The following is a 22,060-nucleotide window of genomic DNA, read 5'->3' as shown; positions in this document are numbered from 1 at the left end:
GGCTCTGGCCCTATTTAATGTAAATGTGTCTGACCTGTGTGTTGGTCAGGAGTTTATAAATGCATTTCCACCTAAAATAAATGGAAAGATGGTACCCTTGATGCTCTATGCCGATGATTTGTCGTTACTGACCAAACGCCCATAGGCTTGCAGTGTAGGCTAAACCAACTCCAGGACTACATTAGGAAAAATTATCTGAAGATGAACGTAAAGAAATCTAGAATAATGTCCTTAAACTCACTAAAAGGTTAACAGAAATGCACGTTTAAATGGCATGTGGGCCAAGAGAGATTGGAACGTGTAGATTCAATTGTTTATTTGGGGGGTTGCATAAACCGCAGCATACATGAGAATCCTTGGGTCTTGGAATTAAGATCTGAAGTTAAACGCCTGCCTGTCCAAGGCTTAGCACTGCATGTGAGATATGGTAAATTTACTATCTCACCGGTTTTGACCTTCAATAAACAAGTTATTCCACTCCTAACCTATGGAGCTGAGGCTGCCCTAAATCTCTCCTGGCAAATCAGGGATGTGTTAGAAGGCGCTTTTTGGAGAAGGGTGCTGCGCCTTCCAAACGGGCATCCTTCCTCATCTATTGGATATGAACTGGGTCTTCAATCGCTTTATTGAGTGGCCCTCTGGAAATCTTTGTCTCTGTTTCGGAAGTGCGCTATGACCGACTTTCTTCCTTCATTTGATATATTAAGAAACTTGAATAACAATAGGCCTGAGTGGCCTTTGGCAAATTGGAAATCTAAATGTATAGGCTATTTAGATAGCTTGCAAACTTCTTTTGATGTTTTAATATTAAATCCTGGTGCGGTTAAAGAGAAACATGTGTGCCAGGATTGGATAGATAATCAAGAAAAAAGAAAGGGATATGAATTGTCATTACATTTCGCCAATGAAAGGAGATCTGTTCATATAGTCGCGAAGTATCTAGTTAAGTTTCCTTACTCTCATTATTGTGATCAATTCATGCGCTTGCGCCTGAATTTATTTCCACCTTAGAAAGTATTGAGTGTGCGAAAGCAGATTGACCCAGAGGATGCTGTCTGTAGGTTTTGATTAGAGGTTGGAATGATTGAGACAGTGAAACATTTAATTGTGGGCTGTAGTGGCTTGACACCCCTGAGAACACGTTATTTAGGTGAATGTGTTGATAATGTTAAAACTTTGTTGGCAGAAGAATAGTGGACTGTTTTTAATGGGTGAAAAACCTTTTATGATTTTTGAAATTACACTATTTTTGGAAGATGATTTTATATTGCAGTAGTGATATTGTTGCAATTTTAACCAATTTTGTATTTTTTTAGGAGATCTGAGAATTGGATTATGTAATGGGATATTTAAATGGAATTGATTAAATGTAATGTTATTTTGGAAATATGAAAGGTTTGTAATAAACCAAGCATCATCATAAAAAATAAAATTAAAAAAACCTAACTTTGTTATTAGGGACTTCAAGTCACATAATCCTCTAAGTACTGGGACGAGGAAGATGACTGAAGAGTTGCATTATTATAGGAGTGGTCAGTTCAATAATGCAGATTTGCCACACGTGAGGGACACTGAGAGGCTTAAAAGGCCCCCTCAGGTGCAGGCCATTAGTAGTAGTGGGAGAGAAGGAACAAGCAGCAGCAGGAAGCAGAGTCAGCGTGGTGTATGCAGACTGTCAAAACTGCTGGAGGAGAGGGAAGACACCGGGAACATTGCATGGGAGAGAGCAACTGAGAGGGTCTGTGCCTCTCAAATCCTAAATTGCAGAGGTCGCACAGCAGGAAGGATTCGAGAGGGAAAATTGCCCTCTGGCGATCAAGTCTGCAGAGGCTGCGCAGTGGGAAGCGAAGACGAGAGAGGGTTTCCCTTCCGGAGGCCGTCTCAGTTGACTGGCGTGCACCAGAAAGCCTCAGAAGCAACAAGGGCTCCATTACCAGGTGGTGGAGAAATAGAAGAGGTTTGCTGCATCGCGAGAAGCCAAAAGAAGAAGAATCCTACAAGCAGTGAGAGGAAGAGAAGAACATGTCTTACCCAGTGAATACACAGCCTGTGTGTGACTCTGGAGCGCTCCTTTCCCACCTGAGTTTGCAAGGAAAGTGTATGGCGAGTGAAAGGCACTCGCGTGTGACTGGAAAAGCACTTTTGAAACTTGCGCTACCAAACGAGAGCCGTAGCAGCACTCGCAAGCGAGAGAGATTTACAAGGTACATTTGAATACTGAAGTCCTAATAAGCAGCAAAACCATATCATACAAATCGTCTGAAATGTTGTAAACGTGAGTCTATGGAAACACCAACAAAATAAAAGGGCAACAGGGTTAAAAGACAACACCTACAATCATTGCAAAAGCCAAGAGAGGGCTAAAAGAAGGCTGTTAGAAAATAACAGATATTACCAACCGCGACAAATGGCCATTGAACTATTCATAGACAGTAGCAATTGTTCCACATATGTTACACAACCTGTGGTGAAAATTGGCATGAACTCACATTATCCAAGTCAAAGGAAGAGAATTTAAAGACCCTTGGAATATCAGTCATTGGTTACTTGTGTAGTGGGGAAACAAGAGTGTTCCAAAGGCTGCCCTTCTGGGTGAGAGGGATCCAGAGGGAGAGGAGAATTTATGTGAGAAGAGTGTTACAAAGCACTAATATAAATCGTGTTTTCCCTGAAGAGTTGTTGGAAGTTTTGAAGCTGCAATTTGTTGAACTATTTGAAGTTGTGGTGAAACCTACATCAAATTATATTTAACCCCAAAAGCATGTGTGGTTGTGAATTGCTGTTCGGGCAGGGGCGTATACCTGAACTGCAAGCTGTTGAAGTGTGGGCCTGGGGTGAGAGTAAACCAGGTGGAAGTTGAAGTGCTTAAAAGGGGTACTGATGAATATAATTCATGTTGAAGGTGATAATAAAACCATTTGTAGCAAAAATCATCCCGACCAAGACAATTATTGTTGCTATTGGTGAACTGAAGAATTGTTCAAGAAGGAATTGTTCAAAGAAGGAAAGGAACCTTCTGTTTTATGAGTTGGAATCTTTCTGTTGACAAAGTGGAACTATATCAAATTGAGTTGGAACTTTGTATAAACGAATTGGAATGGAAACAAACTGTAGTTCAACATTATTGAAAATTAGGATTTCCTTGTTTTCTTTTCTTAAACTGTGAAACAGAATCAAGTTTGAACTTGGGGAAGGGGCATGCACCCAAGTTACAAAGGGAAACTGTGGTGACATTACAAATTCAATCATCGTTTGTTGAGAATTGATATACATTTCCTTATTTATTTTCTATACATAGGTGTAAGGGACAGATATCCTTCGTTACAGTGTTTTCTTTAGTTTATTTTAGGAAAGGAAATCCTCATCAGGGTAGGGATAGTGAGGCGTTCATCCAACCTTCTCTTATAATAAAAGGGCATTTATTGAGGAATCTTCACAAAGTTGTGCACCTCACATTTCTGACCATTGACAGCAATGTCTAGTTCAAACATCCATGCAACCTTAACTTGCAGCCATTGTGGTAAATGGAACCATAAATAATCAGTGGCAGCAGGGCCCTTGCTCAAGGGTGAGTGATTGTCATTATACCGATCACAGAGGTCACAGCCTCTTCCAAATCTTCAACAATACAATTAAAACATTCAAAACCTGACTCTCCAGCCAGTGCAAGCACTGTTCCAATATAAACAAACATAAAATGGTTAGACCTTCTAAACTCTGTGGTTATTACAGTCAGTCGATCGCTTACATCCTTCAAAGGTTGGTAAACGCACTAACTCTGTCCATCTGACCTTTGATCTTGAGATTAGATCTAGAATTTAACATTGAGCCCTTTACTCTCGGCACTATTGTATCAAACACTGACATACCATTAAGTAGTACTAGTTCTAGACTTTCATTAATCAAAAGACAATTCTGCTATCAAACAACAAAACACACAATGGGCCTCATTATGACCCTGGCGCTAAGGGATTACCGGTACCGGTAAGGGTACCCGTACCGGTAATCCCTTAGCGCCTGATTACAAGGTCCCTTTGCGGGTTCCCATCTTAACGGCTGGTTTTACCAGCCGTTAAGGAATGGACCCGCAAAGGGACCTTGGTGCTAATTACGGTACTGCAATTTGCGGTACCGTAATTACCGCCTTCCCCATTCGCATTATGCTCTATGGGGCAAAAATTGGAATGGGGAAGAGCCATGGAGGAAGGGGGAATTACCGCCCCGCCAACCTTGTAATGGGGTGGTAATTCCCCCTTTCTCCATGGCGGAGTCGGTAAGTTACCGGCATGGACCATGATGCTATTAGCACCATGGCTTTCCGCCTGGGTCGTAATGAGGCCCAATATGTCATATTGCTTTACTGTGTAATTAGCCAGGTTTGTATCTTAAAAATTTAAATATACACAGAATAGATGAAATGTCCAGACATTTGTAGAGGAATAATGAATAGGCGTATGAGAGATGTATCCCCCTGTATGATATTAACATCCCCTTCTGCAACATGCTTTATTAAGTGAACCAGCTGAGTGGCAGGGAATGGCTACATAAATCATTTGAATGCAGAGCTTCACTGAGTCGAGTTAGGCTACGTATTTGAGCTAGTCACTCTCTATGTTCTATTAGTTCCATCTGTGAGGAGTTTGCACTGCTGAGCATGTTCTATGTGGGTGGTGTACCCCACTGTTGTGGTTACGCTGTGTCCATTCTATGTGAGGGAAGCTTAGATTGCAGAGGCCCATTCTGTGCATGTTCTTTGTGACAGGAATTTGGACTGCTGAGGCATATGATGTTCAAGTTCTATACGAGTGTAGTTTGCTATACAGAGCCTTCATTTACCTCTTCAGTGTCGGTGTGCTTGCACTGCTGCATCCCATGCAGCTTCTGCTCTATGCAAGCAGAACTTCTTCTACTGTGACAAATGGCTTATCTGTGGTAATCTTGTACAGTTGAGACGCACAACGTTCCTTTTCCACAAGAGGAAATAATGATCTACAGATGTCCCTAGCATACCGTTTCTGTATCAGGAGGGGAGTGATCAGCCTGAAGGCTATGCTGCTCCTTTTTTTTATATGAGGGGAGCTACTACTTCAGAGACACATTCCTTCTGCTCTCTGTTTGGGAATCTTCTACCCTGGCTTTACAACTTGCACTGATCCACTCCACCCATTCTACATGATGAAAGCTTGCATTGGAGTTGCCCTGATTCACCTTTTCTGTTTTTGTGTGGAAGACTGCACAGCTCCTACACCAGTTGACCTGTTCTGTATGAGCAAAGCATTAAATAAAGCTTATGCTGCTGTAGTACCTATTCTTCGCATGTAGGGGAAGCTCATGGTGTTAGTGCCATTTGTGAGATGGTGTCTGCCCTACTGCACCCCTTGCTTTATCTGTTCAGTGTGAGCGAAACCTGTTTTTCTGTCACGATGTGGCACACTGCCGCATGATAATGACTTTCATACAGTTTAAACTTTTTACACACACCAGTTGGTTGTGACATATTTTTTGCTCTCTTGTGAAGGAAAAAACTCTTTTTTAATCCCTTGAAATCACATTTACTCTCAATGTTTAAAAATAGGGAGTAAAATACTCCCACCTCAAAATCCTGTCTGGAGCACTGTTTGGACCAGTGGAATATTCCCTTTCCTGAGGGATCCATAAGCTTTCTTTTATTGGCAGACAAAAATATCTCCTTTTTCTATGCCCCCAAGACTTGCAGGTAAATGTGTCAATGAACCTGCCAGGTCACACATAAATGTTCATTGTCTAGATTGTAGGTCAATAGCTGTCAATACCAAGCTGAGAATAACCTTGCTGCTCCTGTGCCCTTATACCTTCTGGTCTGGCGCGCAATATAAATGAATAAACATAAACAAACAATAGTTGCTTGCATGCACCATGGCAACACGTGGTACTTTTGCTCTTGTATTGGGTCTAAGCTGCTTCACTAATCTCCCATGGTGTCAGAAAGCTGATTGCTAAGAGAGCCATTATGGAACAAGCCTGTTAAAGTTCAGTGATTGAAGAGAGGGATGAAGGCTGTGCCCTTCTCACCAACACGGCAGGTCAACTCTTTGGTAGGAGAACTAGGAGACTGGACCACCCACAGAGTATTATGGGCGTGAACCCTCTAATCTTTACTTGTGGTCAAAAGTGGAGCGACCGGGACTGTGGAAATATCCTTTAATGTCCATTCTTTGCGTCTTCTGACAACTAGGTATTGGAAGTTCAATTCAGGCATAGACCAAGGCTAAACATTGCCTTTTTGCACATTCTATGTAAGTAGGGACAGAATGGCTGACAGGCAGTTTGTCTGAACTTAATTGCTTACTACTAGGTTTAACATGTTACATACAAAAAACGTGTGCCACTACTGAAAAGCTCCATTTAGGTTAAAAGGCAGGCAAATAAACATTGCTCTGTGCCATATATATTTTTTTCTTCTTCAAAGCACCCATTAACAAGTGGCTTTATCTGTACTTTGATTTAAAATACATGTTTATTCAATCAAGGCCAGAGGTGGCCTTGTTTTTAGCCTATTGAAGGGTTCGATCATTTATTTTTTTGGAAAATTTGATGAGTTTTATTAGCTATTCATTTGCACCCAGACATTGTGCCAGCAGATGCATATTGAATGGAAAATAAGACAAAAAATGAAACTAAAAAAGAAAGCTTATGATCAGCCCTGAAACGATGACGAGTTTGTAGTCAGGAACGTCCATGTCCAGAATCTCCATGAGCTTGAATAGTACCCTGAGCCATAATGTTACAAGAGCTCAACATCCCCACAAGACAGGAAGTGTTCCCATTGGACACATTTAGTTATCAGTGATCAGATACAGGACTTTTAAATGAGCGAAGCCTATCGGGCATATGATACCATTTGAAGACCATACGCCAGCTAATCTCTATTGTGTATTCCTTCTTGCACAGCATCCTCCACTAGAGCACCCCAAACTCCATTTCGATCTGTAGTTTTTCAAGAGAGGATGCATGATCAGTCAAACAATGTTCTTTCAATGGTGAGATGATCTCAATGACTGAGCCTTCTTTGAAGGGTGTAAAACCCAACATCTATTCTGCATGTATCACTTCTAAGCCAAACTCTTCCTTGGACTTTTCAAGACTTACTGTACCCATGCACAAATGAATTACCCCCTTTGTGCACCCTTTTCCAGCCCATATCTCAAATCCTAGTTTTCTCAAACCCCCTAAGCAGTCACAATTTGCTATTGTAGGTGTTTTTAGAAACCAGAAGGTATCTCAACCACTAGTTCCCGGAAATCTGTCATCCAGGTGGCCAGGACACAGCCATCGCTTTTGGATCCAGTTCCTGTGGGTGGATCAGTGCGGCAGGATCACCTGGATGAGGGGTCTTAGGTGGTGAGACGTGGTATCCCCTTCCCTGTAACACTTTTACTCCATCCTACCCAGTAGGATATTTAGGAACTCTACCCCCACCTTTTTACAACACAAACACTTTCTCACTGACAGCCTGCTCTAAGGGAAAACAGACTAACACCTGAGCCGTATACCTGATGTGTCCCAATACAATGGTTAGGTGAGGTCAGGCAATTATCGACAATCACTCACACCTGATTTCCATTACACTTCCCCACACATATAAAAGGTGGAGCACTAGAGCACACTCTGAACGAGGCAAAGCATACGAGGAAACAGCAGTTCCAAGATGGCAGTTTAACGAGAGGAGAAAGATGGTGACACAGAAAGGGGTCACAAGGGGGGACGTCCCCTTGATCTTTTCTATAAGGAACTGTTACTTCTGCAAAATCTCAAGAGAAACCGTAAAACCAGGACACCAGGCTGACGAATCCTGCATTGTGTGTCGGAGGTACCAAGGACATTCCTGCGTCAGTAATCAAGGCAGGAAGAATCTCCAGTCACTTTGGTACTGTCCTTGACTCCAAGACCAAAGCCGCTACAGTGAAAGCAACACAGCCAGTCATTTGGGGAGACCGATTCAAGACCGGCCTGTGTTGTAACCAAGATTACAAGCAGCAACATTGTATGGCGAGCGCTGGAACGAACATTGTTAAAACGCGTGTGATAAGAGATGCAAATGAAGTTAAACTGCTGATAAGTGACTGAACTTTAAAGCAACCTACAATACCTTTGACAGAGTGGTCCGGCACCGTGTGGGTGCTCACTCGAAGGTCTCTGTAAGGTAACCACCTGAGAAGTGATAAAAGTATATAAAGTTGTACTGAGCCCTGCGTAGGGAGATCAATTGAAAGAGAACAAATACATGTGAATCGAAGTGGTCCTGCGACAGGTCAAGTCAAATCCTGCACACAGTCAAAAGTCTTCTATTTCGATGAAGTAGATAAAGTTTGGAAAGGTTTGGTCTGAGCCCGACAGAGAGAGATCAATTGAAATCTTTGTGTTAAAGTGGGTCTGAGCCCGGCGTAGGGGGGCCCGGGGTGAATCAAAAATCACCCAAGAAGTTGTACATGAGAATCCTGAGGAGAAAGGAACTTTTGAATGTTTGTTTGTGCATCAGGCCCTCTGAAGTAAGAGACTTTGAATGGCAAAGAGACTTTGACATAGAAGGCCCCGTACTGAGATTTGAACTGCATACTCATGCTAGAGAGGCCAGAGACTGTGCTAAGCTTGAATGTGCCGCCTTGTCCAATGCTGAAAACATGGGAAAGGGAGGCCAACAACTGGAATATTGTGACATATAATTTATTGAACACTTTTGTTTTGCATACCATTGTTTCCCCACACTATTTGTAGCTAGAAGTAAGGATTGGCAATAAGTTTATTAGTTTATGCCCTTTTATTTTCACAAGACACCACAAAGACTGTGTTATTATTATTTGATGGTCGTAGCTTGCTCCCATTTTATAGATTTAGGATTAGATAGGCATTTTTCTAACCCAGTTGAAGTTCAATAAACACACTTGAACTGCGATCACTTGTGTATGTCTTGCTGTATGATACCATGTCTTCCTGTGTAAATGGAAGGTTAATGTCAACAGCCCCTCTACCCTCTAAATCCTGCCCGATTCGTCCTCAGCTGTGCAAGGTGCCCTAATAATTAAGTTGCAGTACAAAGGCCCTCTTTTGCTTAATGAAACCAAATGATTTACCCACTACAAACTACTCTGGAGCCATTTCATTTTACTCAGTGTTAGATTGCACCCATTCAAAAATAGCTCCCTATATAATAAGAAAGTTTTAGAAATGCTAAACTTCCCTTATTTTTGAGGCAAACAGTGTACGGCTCTGAGAGGAGTCCCCACTCCTGCCCAGATAAAATATATTCCCACACTGATTGTCTACTTGACGAGTGGACAAGGACTGATTGAAAATGATATAACAATCTGGGAAGGACGCTGTATGAAATGTTAGTGTCCTAGAAGGCAAAGAAAATTATCTGGAGCAAAAAGCTTGCACTTCATCTAATTTGCACACACACAATACATGTTCAGATGGCTTTGAACTGGAGGTTAACTTCCACAAATGGCTATGCGTGTCATGTGTGACTTAGCTGAAATGGCTTATTCCACTTTCATGTAATTGTAGAAATTCTAACAAACCCTAGGAAGCATAGTCTACTCCACTTGAGTGATCCTTTCTGAATTCTGGGATAAGTGCTGGGTAGTTGGCTTTGTCAAACTTACAACCAAATAATGGCTCTTGCCCATGACCGACAAAAACAGAAATCAAGACTAAATCTTTGTCCTCCACATTTACTGAGATTGTCAAAATTACAGATTTCCTCCATTTACTTTAAAGCTTGAAGCATCCATCACCGTATCATTTTAGTCCCAGATGGAGTAATCTACAGTGCTTAGCAAGCTCTCCGATAACAATGGCATAACTGAAACACAAGTTAGACTTTACAGTTATCCTGGCTTGGAGGGCGGGGGGGGGGGCAGTGCTGTGTTTCTTCAATACATTTACAGTTCTGTACTGTAAATGACAACCGTCCATTCAAATGTATTTCCTTAAGTGCTGGTAGGAGAAACAGGTGCTGCAAGCAAAGCAGTGGATCAACTTCAATGACATACCGTTCATCGACGAGACACCAGTTGAGAGGACCAACTAGATGAAGAACAGCTGTTCAGTTAACCCAACCAAAGAACCCAGGGCAAGATCATGTCTGGGAGAGGGTGGTCTCCTAGCATGGCCCAAACCCCATTGACATCTTTGAAAGCACAACTGACAGAGATTAAGGAGCACATTTTGGGTGGAGCATTGGTTCCACACTTCAATTAAAATGATGTCCAAGACACTGGAAAGTGTCCAGTAGCATTTTTATGGGATCTCAATAAGCTTTGTGTTGTGTAACAAACCCCCCTCCTGAAAAACAAGGCTCATCACTAAATGTGGGCATTTAATTTTAATGGGCTAGGCTTGATTCTTTGATATTTGTGTTTTTGCTCAATTCCCTGTCAATTGTTCTCTTGTAAGACTGAATTGTAGCCATATCCACTTAGATTCGATTTTGTAATAGGCAGATAGATTTGCAGAGTGTTTTCATTTGATTGAAATTCTGTTTTAACTGCATTTTGATACATATATCTTGTTTGCTGCGACAACATCTTGCGCATACACCAAAAAGAGCCACACTCTACTCTCACGGCTCATTTCTGAATTCTGAATGGCCTTGGAACTACATTTCCCATCTGCCCAAGTGTTTTTTGCAGTACTTTGTCATAGGCTGGGGCCTCCCTCTGGAACAGCCTCCTTGCCACCCTGAAACTTGAGGAGAACCATCTACGGTTCCAGAAGCACCTTAAGAGCTTCCTCTTGGCTTCTGGCTTCTGCCTTCTCTCTTCCTCTCCCCTGCTGATCTGTTCTGCTTCAGCATTGTGCACCTGGTTACCCTCTGATTTCTGAACCAGGTACTTTCCCAACATGCCACTCTCCTGCACTGCCTCCCGGCAATCCTGCACTTGGTGGCTGTATCTGTAACCCTACAGTCCCCCCTCTTTCTCTGCACTTCTCAGACACCCCATGTCTGAGCCTTAAACCTAACACTTGCCACTTGCTGGATGCACTACCATCTGTTGTTGTTTTACTCATTTGTTCAGCACTTTCCTTTTCCCCACTCCCGCCTGCACGTCCCTCCTTCCCTCTCCCCCGCACTTGCGCGTTCTCAAAATCAATGGGCCCAGTAAGATCATTGTTTTTGTTCTCCCTTGTTCCCCTCCCTTGCCTTGTTGCGCTCTAAGTGCGATACAAATAAAATATCAATATCAATACTTATCTGGAGACCAGGTGCACTGGCGCACCAGAAACTAGCCGGTCTCCTCCGGCTACATAAACTGCAGCTGCTTCATGAAAAATCACTTAGGCATTTAATTTGAACGAGCTAGGCTCGATTCTTTGATTGTGTTTTTGCTCAATTCCCTGACAATTGTTCTCTTGTAAGATTGAATTGTAGGCATATCCACTTAGATTCGATTTTTTAATAGGCAGATAGAAATGCAGAGTTTTTTCATTTTATTGAAATTCTGTTTGAATTGCATTTTGTTACATACATCGTGTTTGCTGTGACAACATCTTTCTCATAGATCAGAAAGAGCCCCACTCTACTCTCACGGCTTGTTTCTGAACACTGACTGGGCTGAGAACTACATTTCCCATCTGCCGAAGCGTTTTTGTAGTACTTATCTGGCGACCAGACGCACCAGCAACTTGCCAGTCACTGACCGGTCCGCGCCAGAACTCGGCGTTACTTTCTTTGCATACATTCAGAACTCTGGTAAGTTGGTTTACACACTCTAGTGTTTACTTGCACGTTACTCTGAGGACTGTGGGGGTATTTTCTATTACCTATCTCTTGCCATATTGTGGCAGTTCGAGGTGGGTTACTGCTAGCTGGAAACCTTCTGTTATAGCACTGCATTGATGGTCTCCTTTCAGAGAGTAAATATCTAAAGAGCAGCCTCTGCACTTCCTATACTATCTCGCTCTCATATTGTGATTACTGTTAGGTGGGACCCTCCTGTGTGCATTGCCCCTTTAAGGGGATGTGTTTTCCTCACGTGTATGGCCCCTTTAAGATGGGCCATGACTGTGTCATGGCCCAAGCTAATAAAAGGAGCCCCTGCAGGCACGTGAGTCAGAGCGGCTGCAGACTCCCAAAGAGGAACGACTGAGTCCGTGTCTCATTATCCATGTAGGCCCCAGGCCCCTGCAGGCACGTGAGTCAGAGCGGCTGCAGACTCCCGAAGAGGAACGACTGAGTCCGTGTCTCATTATCCATGTAGGCCCCAGGCCTACACGTGGAGGCGCAGGCCTGCACGCCCAGACACTGAGGGACTCGCATGCCAGGATGGCAGTCGAGGTCCCCTCGGTCAGAGGCCTGGCAGGCTGTGACCCCACGCCAGGGTGCCAGAGGCCCTGGCACCCGGGGCCATGCCGGATGTCCATGGCAGGCCCCCACCCCCACACATAGTGGGACTGCACGGTGCTAGCAGAGATAGCGCCCAGGGGCGCCTGCCGGATGACCATGGCAGGCGACTCCCAACAATTACCACCTGTCCACACGATGGGCCATGCAAACAGCCTGAACTAATTATTAGCAGCCCAAAAAGCGGACCGCCTGGCAATAGTGAATAAATACTTACAGTTAAAAGCAAGTGACTCACCCATTTCGCCCCTTTATTTAGGCATCTCCAGCTATCCCCAAACCATGATCAAACATGACGCGCAGCCCACGCCTTGCCCTTCGCCTAAAGAAGTAAGTGAGGCCATGCTGAGTGCAAGTACTAGAGATCTCCAAGACGCTGAAGGGCCACCCAACATCTTACATGCTAATTTGCCCAGTGCCTTAAAACAAGATAAGGAAGTAACACCCAACAAAGTCCACGACACTATGAGCCACAATGCCCATATGAAAATTTCCCCTATCTCTAGCTAGGGAATACACGTACAGGCAATGAACCTCAGTAATGCATCAGATTCCCTGGGTCATAAGCCTACAAATGATTCTAACATGGTAGAGCCATTGCAAGTCAAGGGAAACTGGACCCTCAAAATGGCCCTTCTGAATTCCAGATCCCTTAACAAACACGCTCTGGACATCCATGATTGCATCATTGATAGGGATCTGGATATACTTTGCCTGACAGAAAAATGGATTACAGAGGCCAGTGGGCCAATGATTGCATTTGCCACCCCTGACGGCTATACCATTTATTTGTAAGAACCAGGAACAGGGCATCAGAGGAGGTGTGGGTGTCATTGCAAAAAGCAAGTTTAGATTCTTTACAGCCACCAGCCAATACCAAAACTGTGATATTCTTCACCTAAAAATGACTGCAACCCATTATAGCTGCATTAACTTTATCGTGATCTATCATCCCCCTCTTAGATGCACGGTTTCAATTAGAAAATCTTGGGTAAATGTAATTGACCTAAATGTTGAACCTTATTTCTAAATGATTTTAATCGTTGGCGTAGGAATATTTCTGACAAGGAGGCCATTGATCTGGAATTGGTCCCTAATAACATTGACTATCAAGTATTTAACAGCGACCCCACCACGGCTAAAATTAACGTGCTAGACTGGGTGGTGGCAAGAAACCTAGTTCTGCATATTGACATCACCACCCCCTGCATATGGTCACATTACTATGTCATTGATTTCCATATCCAACTGCAGGACCATCCCAATGAAAACCAAAAATCCTGTAAAAAAAGTTATTAGTAGCAATTTCAAAAAGGTACAGCCATCAGATCTCCAGTGCTGCCTCGATGAGATTATGACCAGTACATCCGATCTGGACTCAGCCGAGCACCTTGTGACATCTTATAACTCCACCCTGATAGCCATGTTAAATAGAAAAAAAAAATCCAAAATAAATTAGTAGTGAATAATGTGGGACATCAGAGCTGGTTCACCTGAAAGCTTAACCTCCTGAAGAAAGATAAAAGAAAAGCAGAATCCCAGTGGTTTAAGTGCCCCTCTGATGCTAACAAGCTCACATGGAAAAAGCTGGAAAAATCCTATAAATTCACCATCATAGAAACAAAGAAAAATGTCGATATTAAACAGATCGATGAGGCCAATAACAGTTCCAGTAAATTATTTGAAATTTAAAAACTCATGGAGAAACCTAAAGCTCAATCGGTTTCGTTTTCACCAATGATCCAGGACTGTGCAGAAGTGCAGATGGCTTTTACATTCAATGATGATTTCTTCATACAGACTAACGGGTCGGCCATAGGGGCTGCCTTTGCCCCTAGCCTTGCGGTCATCTTTATGGCCAACTTTGAAGAAAAATATGTGTTTACACAACAGAACCCCTACTTAAGCCATATCTCTTATTGGTTCAGGTATATAGATGATATCATCTTTATCTGGCATGGGGAGATGAATATACTTAATGACTTTCATGAATGGTTGAACCTTCAAACTGTGGAAATTCAATTTACTATGAATTGCAGTATGGAAAGCATTAACTTCCTGGATCTCAAAATAGAAGCGAACGAAGATAGACTTTCCTGCAATCTAATTAGAAAGGAAACTGACTGCAATACTCTATTGCATTACAGTAGCAATTATCACAGTAATTTACGGAACAACTTGCCCTATGGGCAATTTCTAAGGGTACGACGCAACTATACAGAAACAGGACAGTATAAAGAACATGCTGAAGAAAACCACTCGCACGACACTGTGGAATCTGAGGGACCTCTCCGGCCACCACCCATGTGACCAATGCGTAGCATGTAAACTTACTAAGAAGGTCAAAACATTCAAGATTGGCAACAAGGATTGGGTTCTTAAACATTTTTCGAACTGTCAGACCAACAATGCAATCTGCTTAATTGAATTGTGGTCAAAGGTATGTTGGACGGACCCAAAGACCGGTCAACAAAAGAATAAGCGAGCACTGCTCACGCATCCGCTGTAAAACACATAATGCTCCGATGGTTACACACTTCTTTGAATTCCGACATGGTCCTGATGATTTCACTTGGTGGGTGATCGACAAGTTGGAGAGCAATACCAACATCAGGAACGCTCTGAAACATAAGGAAGCATGGTGGATTTTTAAACTCCAGACAATAACCCATGGCCTTAATGAGGTCCAGGTTACATGGGATTAATGTTTGACTTCTTTAATCCATGTGCATTGACATCACTTGCACAATAACGCGTCTGGAATTCTTAGTAATACCCACACTTAGATGGCTGCTGACTAACACCAAGATGAGGCATGGTTCCCAAGTAACCAACGTGCGAGTCTTGTTTTCGACAAACTTACTGAGTCCTGAGGTTTCGCTTACATCAGAGATCACCATTGTCATGCGATATAGACCGAGTCATGCCCTGCTTTAAGATAGATCTGTATTTATTTGACACACATGGTACGACATACTCCTACCTACGAACTCTTAAAGTTTTTAACCTCCATAGTTCACGCTAATCGACCTAAGCCGTTGTGCCTTCTGCGTGATCCCTTGACTCGTGGATCTAGACCGACATGGGTCAGGGTTGAGACAGCAGCTTGTTTGCTCGTTTCGCGCTGATTTTGCCTCTTGCGCAAAAGACTTGATCTAACTAGCGTTGCCATGACGACAGAATGTAAAAATACATTCTACGCATGCGCGGGGCTACTTACACTACTCCCACATGCATGCGCTGCATATCTCTTCACGACACAGCTCTCCCGCGGCTGCTGGAGAGACCTGCGGTCTGACGGAACGCAGACCTTCATGATTCATTCGAGCGCCAAGGCAGAATTTAGTGCTAGGTAAGCACCCGTGAGATCCAGAGCCGTTTTTAGGATGGCTTCTGACCTAGGCTGCTCTCCATTTGAGTGCAGAGCCACTCACATCTCACTTTGTTGTTGTTGCCGTTTTTTCTATATGTAACCCCGCTTCTGTACGCACGAGATGAACTGCTACAGAGACAAAGCTCCCAGTGCTATGATTGCTTTCACTTCTTCGCCTACACGGAAATTATGTATTCCGCCACGTGACATACAGGTATAGCTATTTTTGTGCATTTCTCTTCACATTGCATTGTGCATGAGCTTTGTACCACCAATTAGCAACTTATATACCTGGTGACCTTGCTCCCTTTGCGTTGTTCCACTATTCTACTATAGGTTCACATACCCTGTGTTGACCTTCTTCGCTAAAATCCCAGACCCAATCATCTGAAGCTGAATTAACAACATGACAGCAGAATTTTTCCTGCAAGTGTATGACCTGATACTGTGAATACAGGACTCCGCCCCTTCGCAGCCATGCCTAGCGGTTCCCTTCCCACAGGTTAGCGTTTACGCAGCTCCATTTTTTACATATCAGACTATGGCTGACATTGTTTTTGCTACACTATAAGTATGCTCTAGTATGACTACATAATAGGCTGTAATGCTTCACCTTTTTTAAGCATCTCTTGTTTTTAACAGGTCTTGAGACTCCACATAGATCTCATCTTCCTTTTCTCCTCTTTTTCTTTCTTTTCACTTATTTTCCAGAGATCTCCAATCCGGAGGCTCGGACCAAGGCGTTCTAACAACCAGCCGAAATGCCACAGGACTAAGCACTCAATGTGCTTGATTGCCCTTTCCAACTAGATAGGGGGCCTCTCCCCCTGGCGTAGATACTTGGCTTACTATTTGAAGCTTAATTTGGAAATAATTCAAACAAAATCATTCAGACACCCCGACCTAAGGGTAGTGTCAATAAGTATATCTGTGGTTGGAGCCCCCCTTTTTTTTGTTCCCTTTTGCAGCAAAGGTGACTAAAGCTCGCAATAAGATTAAAAATGACCTGGCCAACACCATGTAGAGGAGGTCCCAAGCACAACCCGCACTCCAACTGCCTGTTTTGAAGTACCAGGAATGTTCACACCAAAATATGTGACGTATGATGAACAAATAAACCAGCAGAGAGCCGCAGTGGGGCTCTGTCCAGTACCTATCAGAACAACAGCACCTGTTGAAGTACCGACACCTACGAAAACGTGGACAGTAAGGTACCCATTGAGGAAACCCTATTGACAAATGAAACAGAATGAAGAGTGTCAGAATGCATTGCCTGAAGAAGCCGAGAAAGTCCTAAAGGAAGACGAATGGTGGTGTCACACAAACCTGGACTGACTCACATATAGAAGATATGACGACCTGTGAATGACAAAAAGAGATGAACCACCATGGATAAGGGACATCATGAACCTAAGTAAAATAACAATGTCAAATGTAAGAAGCTTATACCATAAACACGATGAAGATACTCGGCCAGTTTACATGTGTACATATGCTTGGAACTGCAAGAAGGCTAAGAAAATTGTGCAGCTTTCTCTGCTTAGTAGTAAGATAGATCGCGACAAGCGTCACCTATACATATCTACCTCAAAAGGAACATTTTATATAAGTATACTTCCATTATGCACATGAGCAGAATCTATCAAAGGTTACTAAAGGTCTCAGGAAAGGAGCCCCTCAGCACGTAACTCGAAAACTAAAGACAGAGAGAAGCTCAGACGCACGCAAATCGTGCCAAAAAGCCAAGGTCATATCGGCTGAAAAAGACCAACAGTAGATACAATTAATGAAGCAAAGAACACAGTATCCTGTTCAGAGAGGTCAAGATAAGATGCAGAAGGCAGGTGGTGGGCAAAAACTAAAATCAAATACACAAATTGCATGGAGAAGGAGACGATTTCACTGTGTCTGAATCACATGACCAGCCATGTAAGAATAAATGGAACTTTCACACCTATGCGTGGCTGAGTGCCATACACAGATATCTGAACTTTTCCAGACAGAGATGCAGTCTCGAGGACAACCAAAAAGAAATAATTCACACATGACCACTGAGGTGATGATTGATTGTAGCAATAATTGGAGGAAGGCTACGGGAGCAGGCGAGCACCCTGCATCTGGCTGGCTATTCTGCACGCTGCTAAGCTAGGGGAAAAGTATGAGTGGGGTTGGTGCAAACCCAATCATAGTGGACCAAGTAATCGAGGGTCCTATAGTTAGTAGAACCAATGAGACACCATACTTTTAGTGACGTCCACAGTAGCCATTTTGAAGGAAGGGCTTAGATGCCCCACCTGACACTGTTTATCCAATCCCCTCACTCCGTTACCATAGAACCAATTGAATTGCATGCAAGATTTTAAGGGTCATGCGTCAGTGATGACGAGTTTTTAGTATAAATGATGTGTTTTTTATGAAGTTCGTTGGAGTTGTTGAAGCGAGAAGGAAGATCAAGCAACAGCTGATGTTCATGAACTCCCCGTTTTATGTACTTGTCATTAAACGGACTCCCTTTGCCAAACCATTGAGTTGTCATTATTGATTCGATGCTAGAGTATTAATCTGCATCCCCATCCATCTCACGGGTGCTGCTACTCATCTTAAAGTGCTATTGGGCAACCCCCAGCTTTATGGGCCGGTTGGGGTCCTAGTGCACACTTGGTAGCAGAGAGAGGATGGTTTATTGATTGTCGATTAGATAAGACAACCATTGACCGTCGACATAGCAACTCTAGGTCATCGGCAATATAATAAGTCCTTTTGCCATCCGGCTAAGTAGACAGAGAAGCTCCCCGTAGATAGTGCTTAGTTAAGTAAAAATCCCGCAGGTCAAGGTTTGAAGAAACCTGTGTTTCACCCACAAACCCCTTCCCACTTCTACGAGCAGCCGATCGAGTGAACAGCAGGAGAGGCGGTGACAAAGGTGGTGATCCCGAGGATCCAGAGAGGAAAACATGCGAACAGTGAGTGAAAAAGACTGAACGCTTTAGCAAAAAATTGCATGCCTTAGAACAAGTAAAGGAAGGTAACGGTGGGAGGCGGGACAAAAAATAAAGTTAGAGATAGAGTAGAATAGTAGAATGTGTATATATATATATATATATATATATATATATATATATATATATATATATAACAGAAAAGGGTGTGAGGGGTGCACTCTGGGTCCCAGCTAGGTGTACCTTTCCACAGTCCAGTTGATGTTCTCCTCCTAGCGTGCTTTCTTGCCTCTTGCAATCATCAGGGAGGCAGTCTGTTCAGGTGTTTGTTCTGGTGTTGATGGTTACTACCAGTGATGGCCTCAGGGAATTCTGGTGGCTGTAGTCATTCAAGTAGCCAGGAACCAACTCACCCTCCAATTACAAAGTGTAAAACCCCAGTTGGGGGAGGGGGGAAAACCAACAGTGTGGCTCTCCTGAGTAGGGGCATGTGTCACCCCGGTGCCGCCGCCTCTGGAGCCCGGGACTCCCAGAGAACATTTGACAGAAAAGGGTGTGAGGGGCGCACTCTGGGTCCCACCTAGATGTACCTTTCCACATTCCAGTTGATGTTCTCCTCCTAGCGCGCTTTCTTGCCTCTTGCAATCATCAGAGAGGCAGTCTTTTCAGGTGTTTGTTCAGGTGTTCATGGTTACTACCAGTGATGGCCTCAGGGAATTCTGGTTGCTGTAGTCATTCAAGTAGCCAGGAACCAACTCACCCTCCAATTACAAAGTATAAAACCCCAGTTGGGGGGAGGGGGGAAAACCAACAGTGTGGCTCTCCTGAGTAGGGGCATGTGTCACCCCGGTGCCGCCGCCTTTGGAGCCCGGGACTCCCAAAGAACATTTGACAGAAAATGGTGTGAGGGGCGCACTCTGGGTCCCAGCTAGGTGTACCTTTCCACAGTCCAGTTGATGTTCTCCTCCTAGTGCGCTTTCTTGGCTCTTGCAATCATCAAGGAGGCAGTCTGTTCAGGTGTTTGTTCAGGTGTTGATGGTTACTACCAGTGATGGCCTCAGGGAATTCTGGTTGCTGTAGTCATTCAAGTAGCCAGGAACCAAGTCAACCTCCAATTACAAAGTGTAAAACCCCAGTTGGGGGGAGGGGGGAAAACCAACAGTGTGGCTCTCCTGAGTAGGGGCATGTGTCACCCCGGTGCCGCCGCCTCTGGAGCCCGGTACTCCCAAAGAACATTTGACAGGAAAGGGTGTGAGGGGCGCACTCTGGGTCCCAGCTAGGTGTACCTTTCCACAGTCCAGTTGATGTTCTCCTCCTAGCGCGCTTTCTTGCCTCTTGCAATCATCAGGGAGGCAGTCTGTTCAGGTGTTTGTTCTGGTGTTGATGGTTACTACCAGTGATGGCCTCAGGGAATTCTGGTGGCTGTAGTCATTCAAGTAGCCAGGAACCAACTCACCCTCCAATTACAAAGTGTAAAACCCCAGTTGGGGGAGGGGGGAAAACCAACAGTGTGGCTCTCCTGAGTAGGGGCATGTGTCACCCCGGTGCCGCCGCCTCTGGAGCCCGGGACTCCCAAAGAACATTTGACAGAAAAGGGTGGGAGGGGTGCACTCTGGGTCCCAGCTAGGTGTACCTTTCCACAGTCCAGTTGATGTTCTCCTCCTAGCGCGCTTTCTTGCCTCTTGCAATCATCAGGGAGGCAGTCTGTTCAGGTGTTTGTTCAGGTGTTGATGGTTACTACCAGTGATGGCCTCAGGGAAATCTGGTGGCTATAGTCATTCAAGTAGCTAGGAACCAACTCACCCTCCAATTACAAAGTGTAAAACCCCAGTTGGAGGAGGGGGGAAAACCAACAGTGTGGCTCTCCTGAGTAGGGGCATGTGTCACCCCAGTGCCGGCGCCTCTGGAGCCCGGGACTCCCAAAGAACATTTGACAGAAAAGGGTATGAGGGGCACACTCTGGGTCCCACCTAGGTCTACCTTTCCACATTCCAGTGTATGTTCTCCTCCTAGCGCGCTTTCTTGCCTCTTGCAATCATCAGGGAGGCAGTCTGTTCAGGTGTTTGTTCAGGTGTTGATGGTTACTACCAGTGATGGCCTCAGGGAATTCTGGTTGCTGTAGTCATTCAAGTAGCCAGGAACCAACTCACCCTCCAATTACAAAGTGTAAAACCCCAGTTGGGGGGAGGGGGGAAAACCAACAGTGTGGCTCTCCTGATTAGGGGCATGTGTCACCCCGGTGCCGCCGCCTCTGGAGCCCAGGACTCCCAAAGAACATTTGACAGAAAAGGGTGTGAGGGGTGCACTCTGGGTCCCAGCTAGGTGTACCTTTCCACAGTCCAGTTGATGTTCTCCTCCTAGCGCGCTTTCTTGGCTCTTGCAATCATCAAGGAGGCAGTCTGTTCAGGTGTTTGTTCAGGTGTTGATGGTTACTACCACTGATGGCCTCAGGGGATTCTGGTTGCTGTAGTCATTCAAGTAGCCAGGAACCAACTCACCCTCCAATTACAAAGTGTAAAACCCCAGTTGGGGGGAGGGGCGAAAACCAACAGTGTGGCTCTCCTGAGTAGGAGCATGTGTCACCCAGGTGCCCCCGCCTCTGGAGCCAGGGATTCCGAAAGAACATTTGACAGAAAAGGGTGTGAGGGGCGCACTCTGGGTCCCAGCTAGGTGTACCTTTCCACAGTCCAGTTGATGTTCTCCTCCTAGCGCGCTTTCTTGCCTCTTGCAATCATCAGGGAGGCAGTCTGTTCAGGTGTTTGTTCAGGTGTTGATGGTTACGACCAGTGATGGCCTCAGGGAATTCTGGTTGCTGTAGTCATTCAAGTAGCCAGGAACCAACTCAACCTCCAATTACAAAGTGTAAAACCCCAGTTGGGGGGAGGGGGGAAAACCAACAGCGTGGCTCTCCTTAGTAGGGGCGGCGGCACCGGGGTGACGCATGACTACAGCAACCAGAATTCCCTGAGGCCATCACCTGAACAGACTGCAAGAAAGCGCGCTAGGAGGAGAAGTTCAACTGGACTGTGGAAAGGTACACCTAGCTAGGAACCAGAGTGTGCCCCTCACCCCCTTTTCTGTCATATATATATATATATATATATATATATATATATATATATATATATATATATATATATATATATATATATATATATATTACACAGCCACAGTAGTGGCTGTGTAGTTATGGTTAAGTTTCTGTTTCCATAGGAAGAGCACTTTTTGGGCGGCTTATAACTTTGCTCCCCCTGGACGAATCCTCACCAAACTTTGCAAACATAGTATATGGCCCACTCTGAATTTTTTTTTTTGCAAAGATTGGTGATGATTCGTCCAGGGGGGGAAAAGTTTTAGGGGGGG

Source organism: Ambystoma mexicanum, chromosome 5p (genome assembly GCF_040938575.1).
Source record: "Ambystoma mexicanum isolate Mex_15411 chromosome 5p, UKY_AmexF1_1, whole genome shotgun sequence".
Lineage (NCBI taxonomy): Eukaryota > Metazoa > Chordata > Amphibia > Caudata > Ambystomatidae > Ambystoma > Ambystoma mexicanum.
This window is presented reverse-complemented; position numbering follows the sequence as displayed.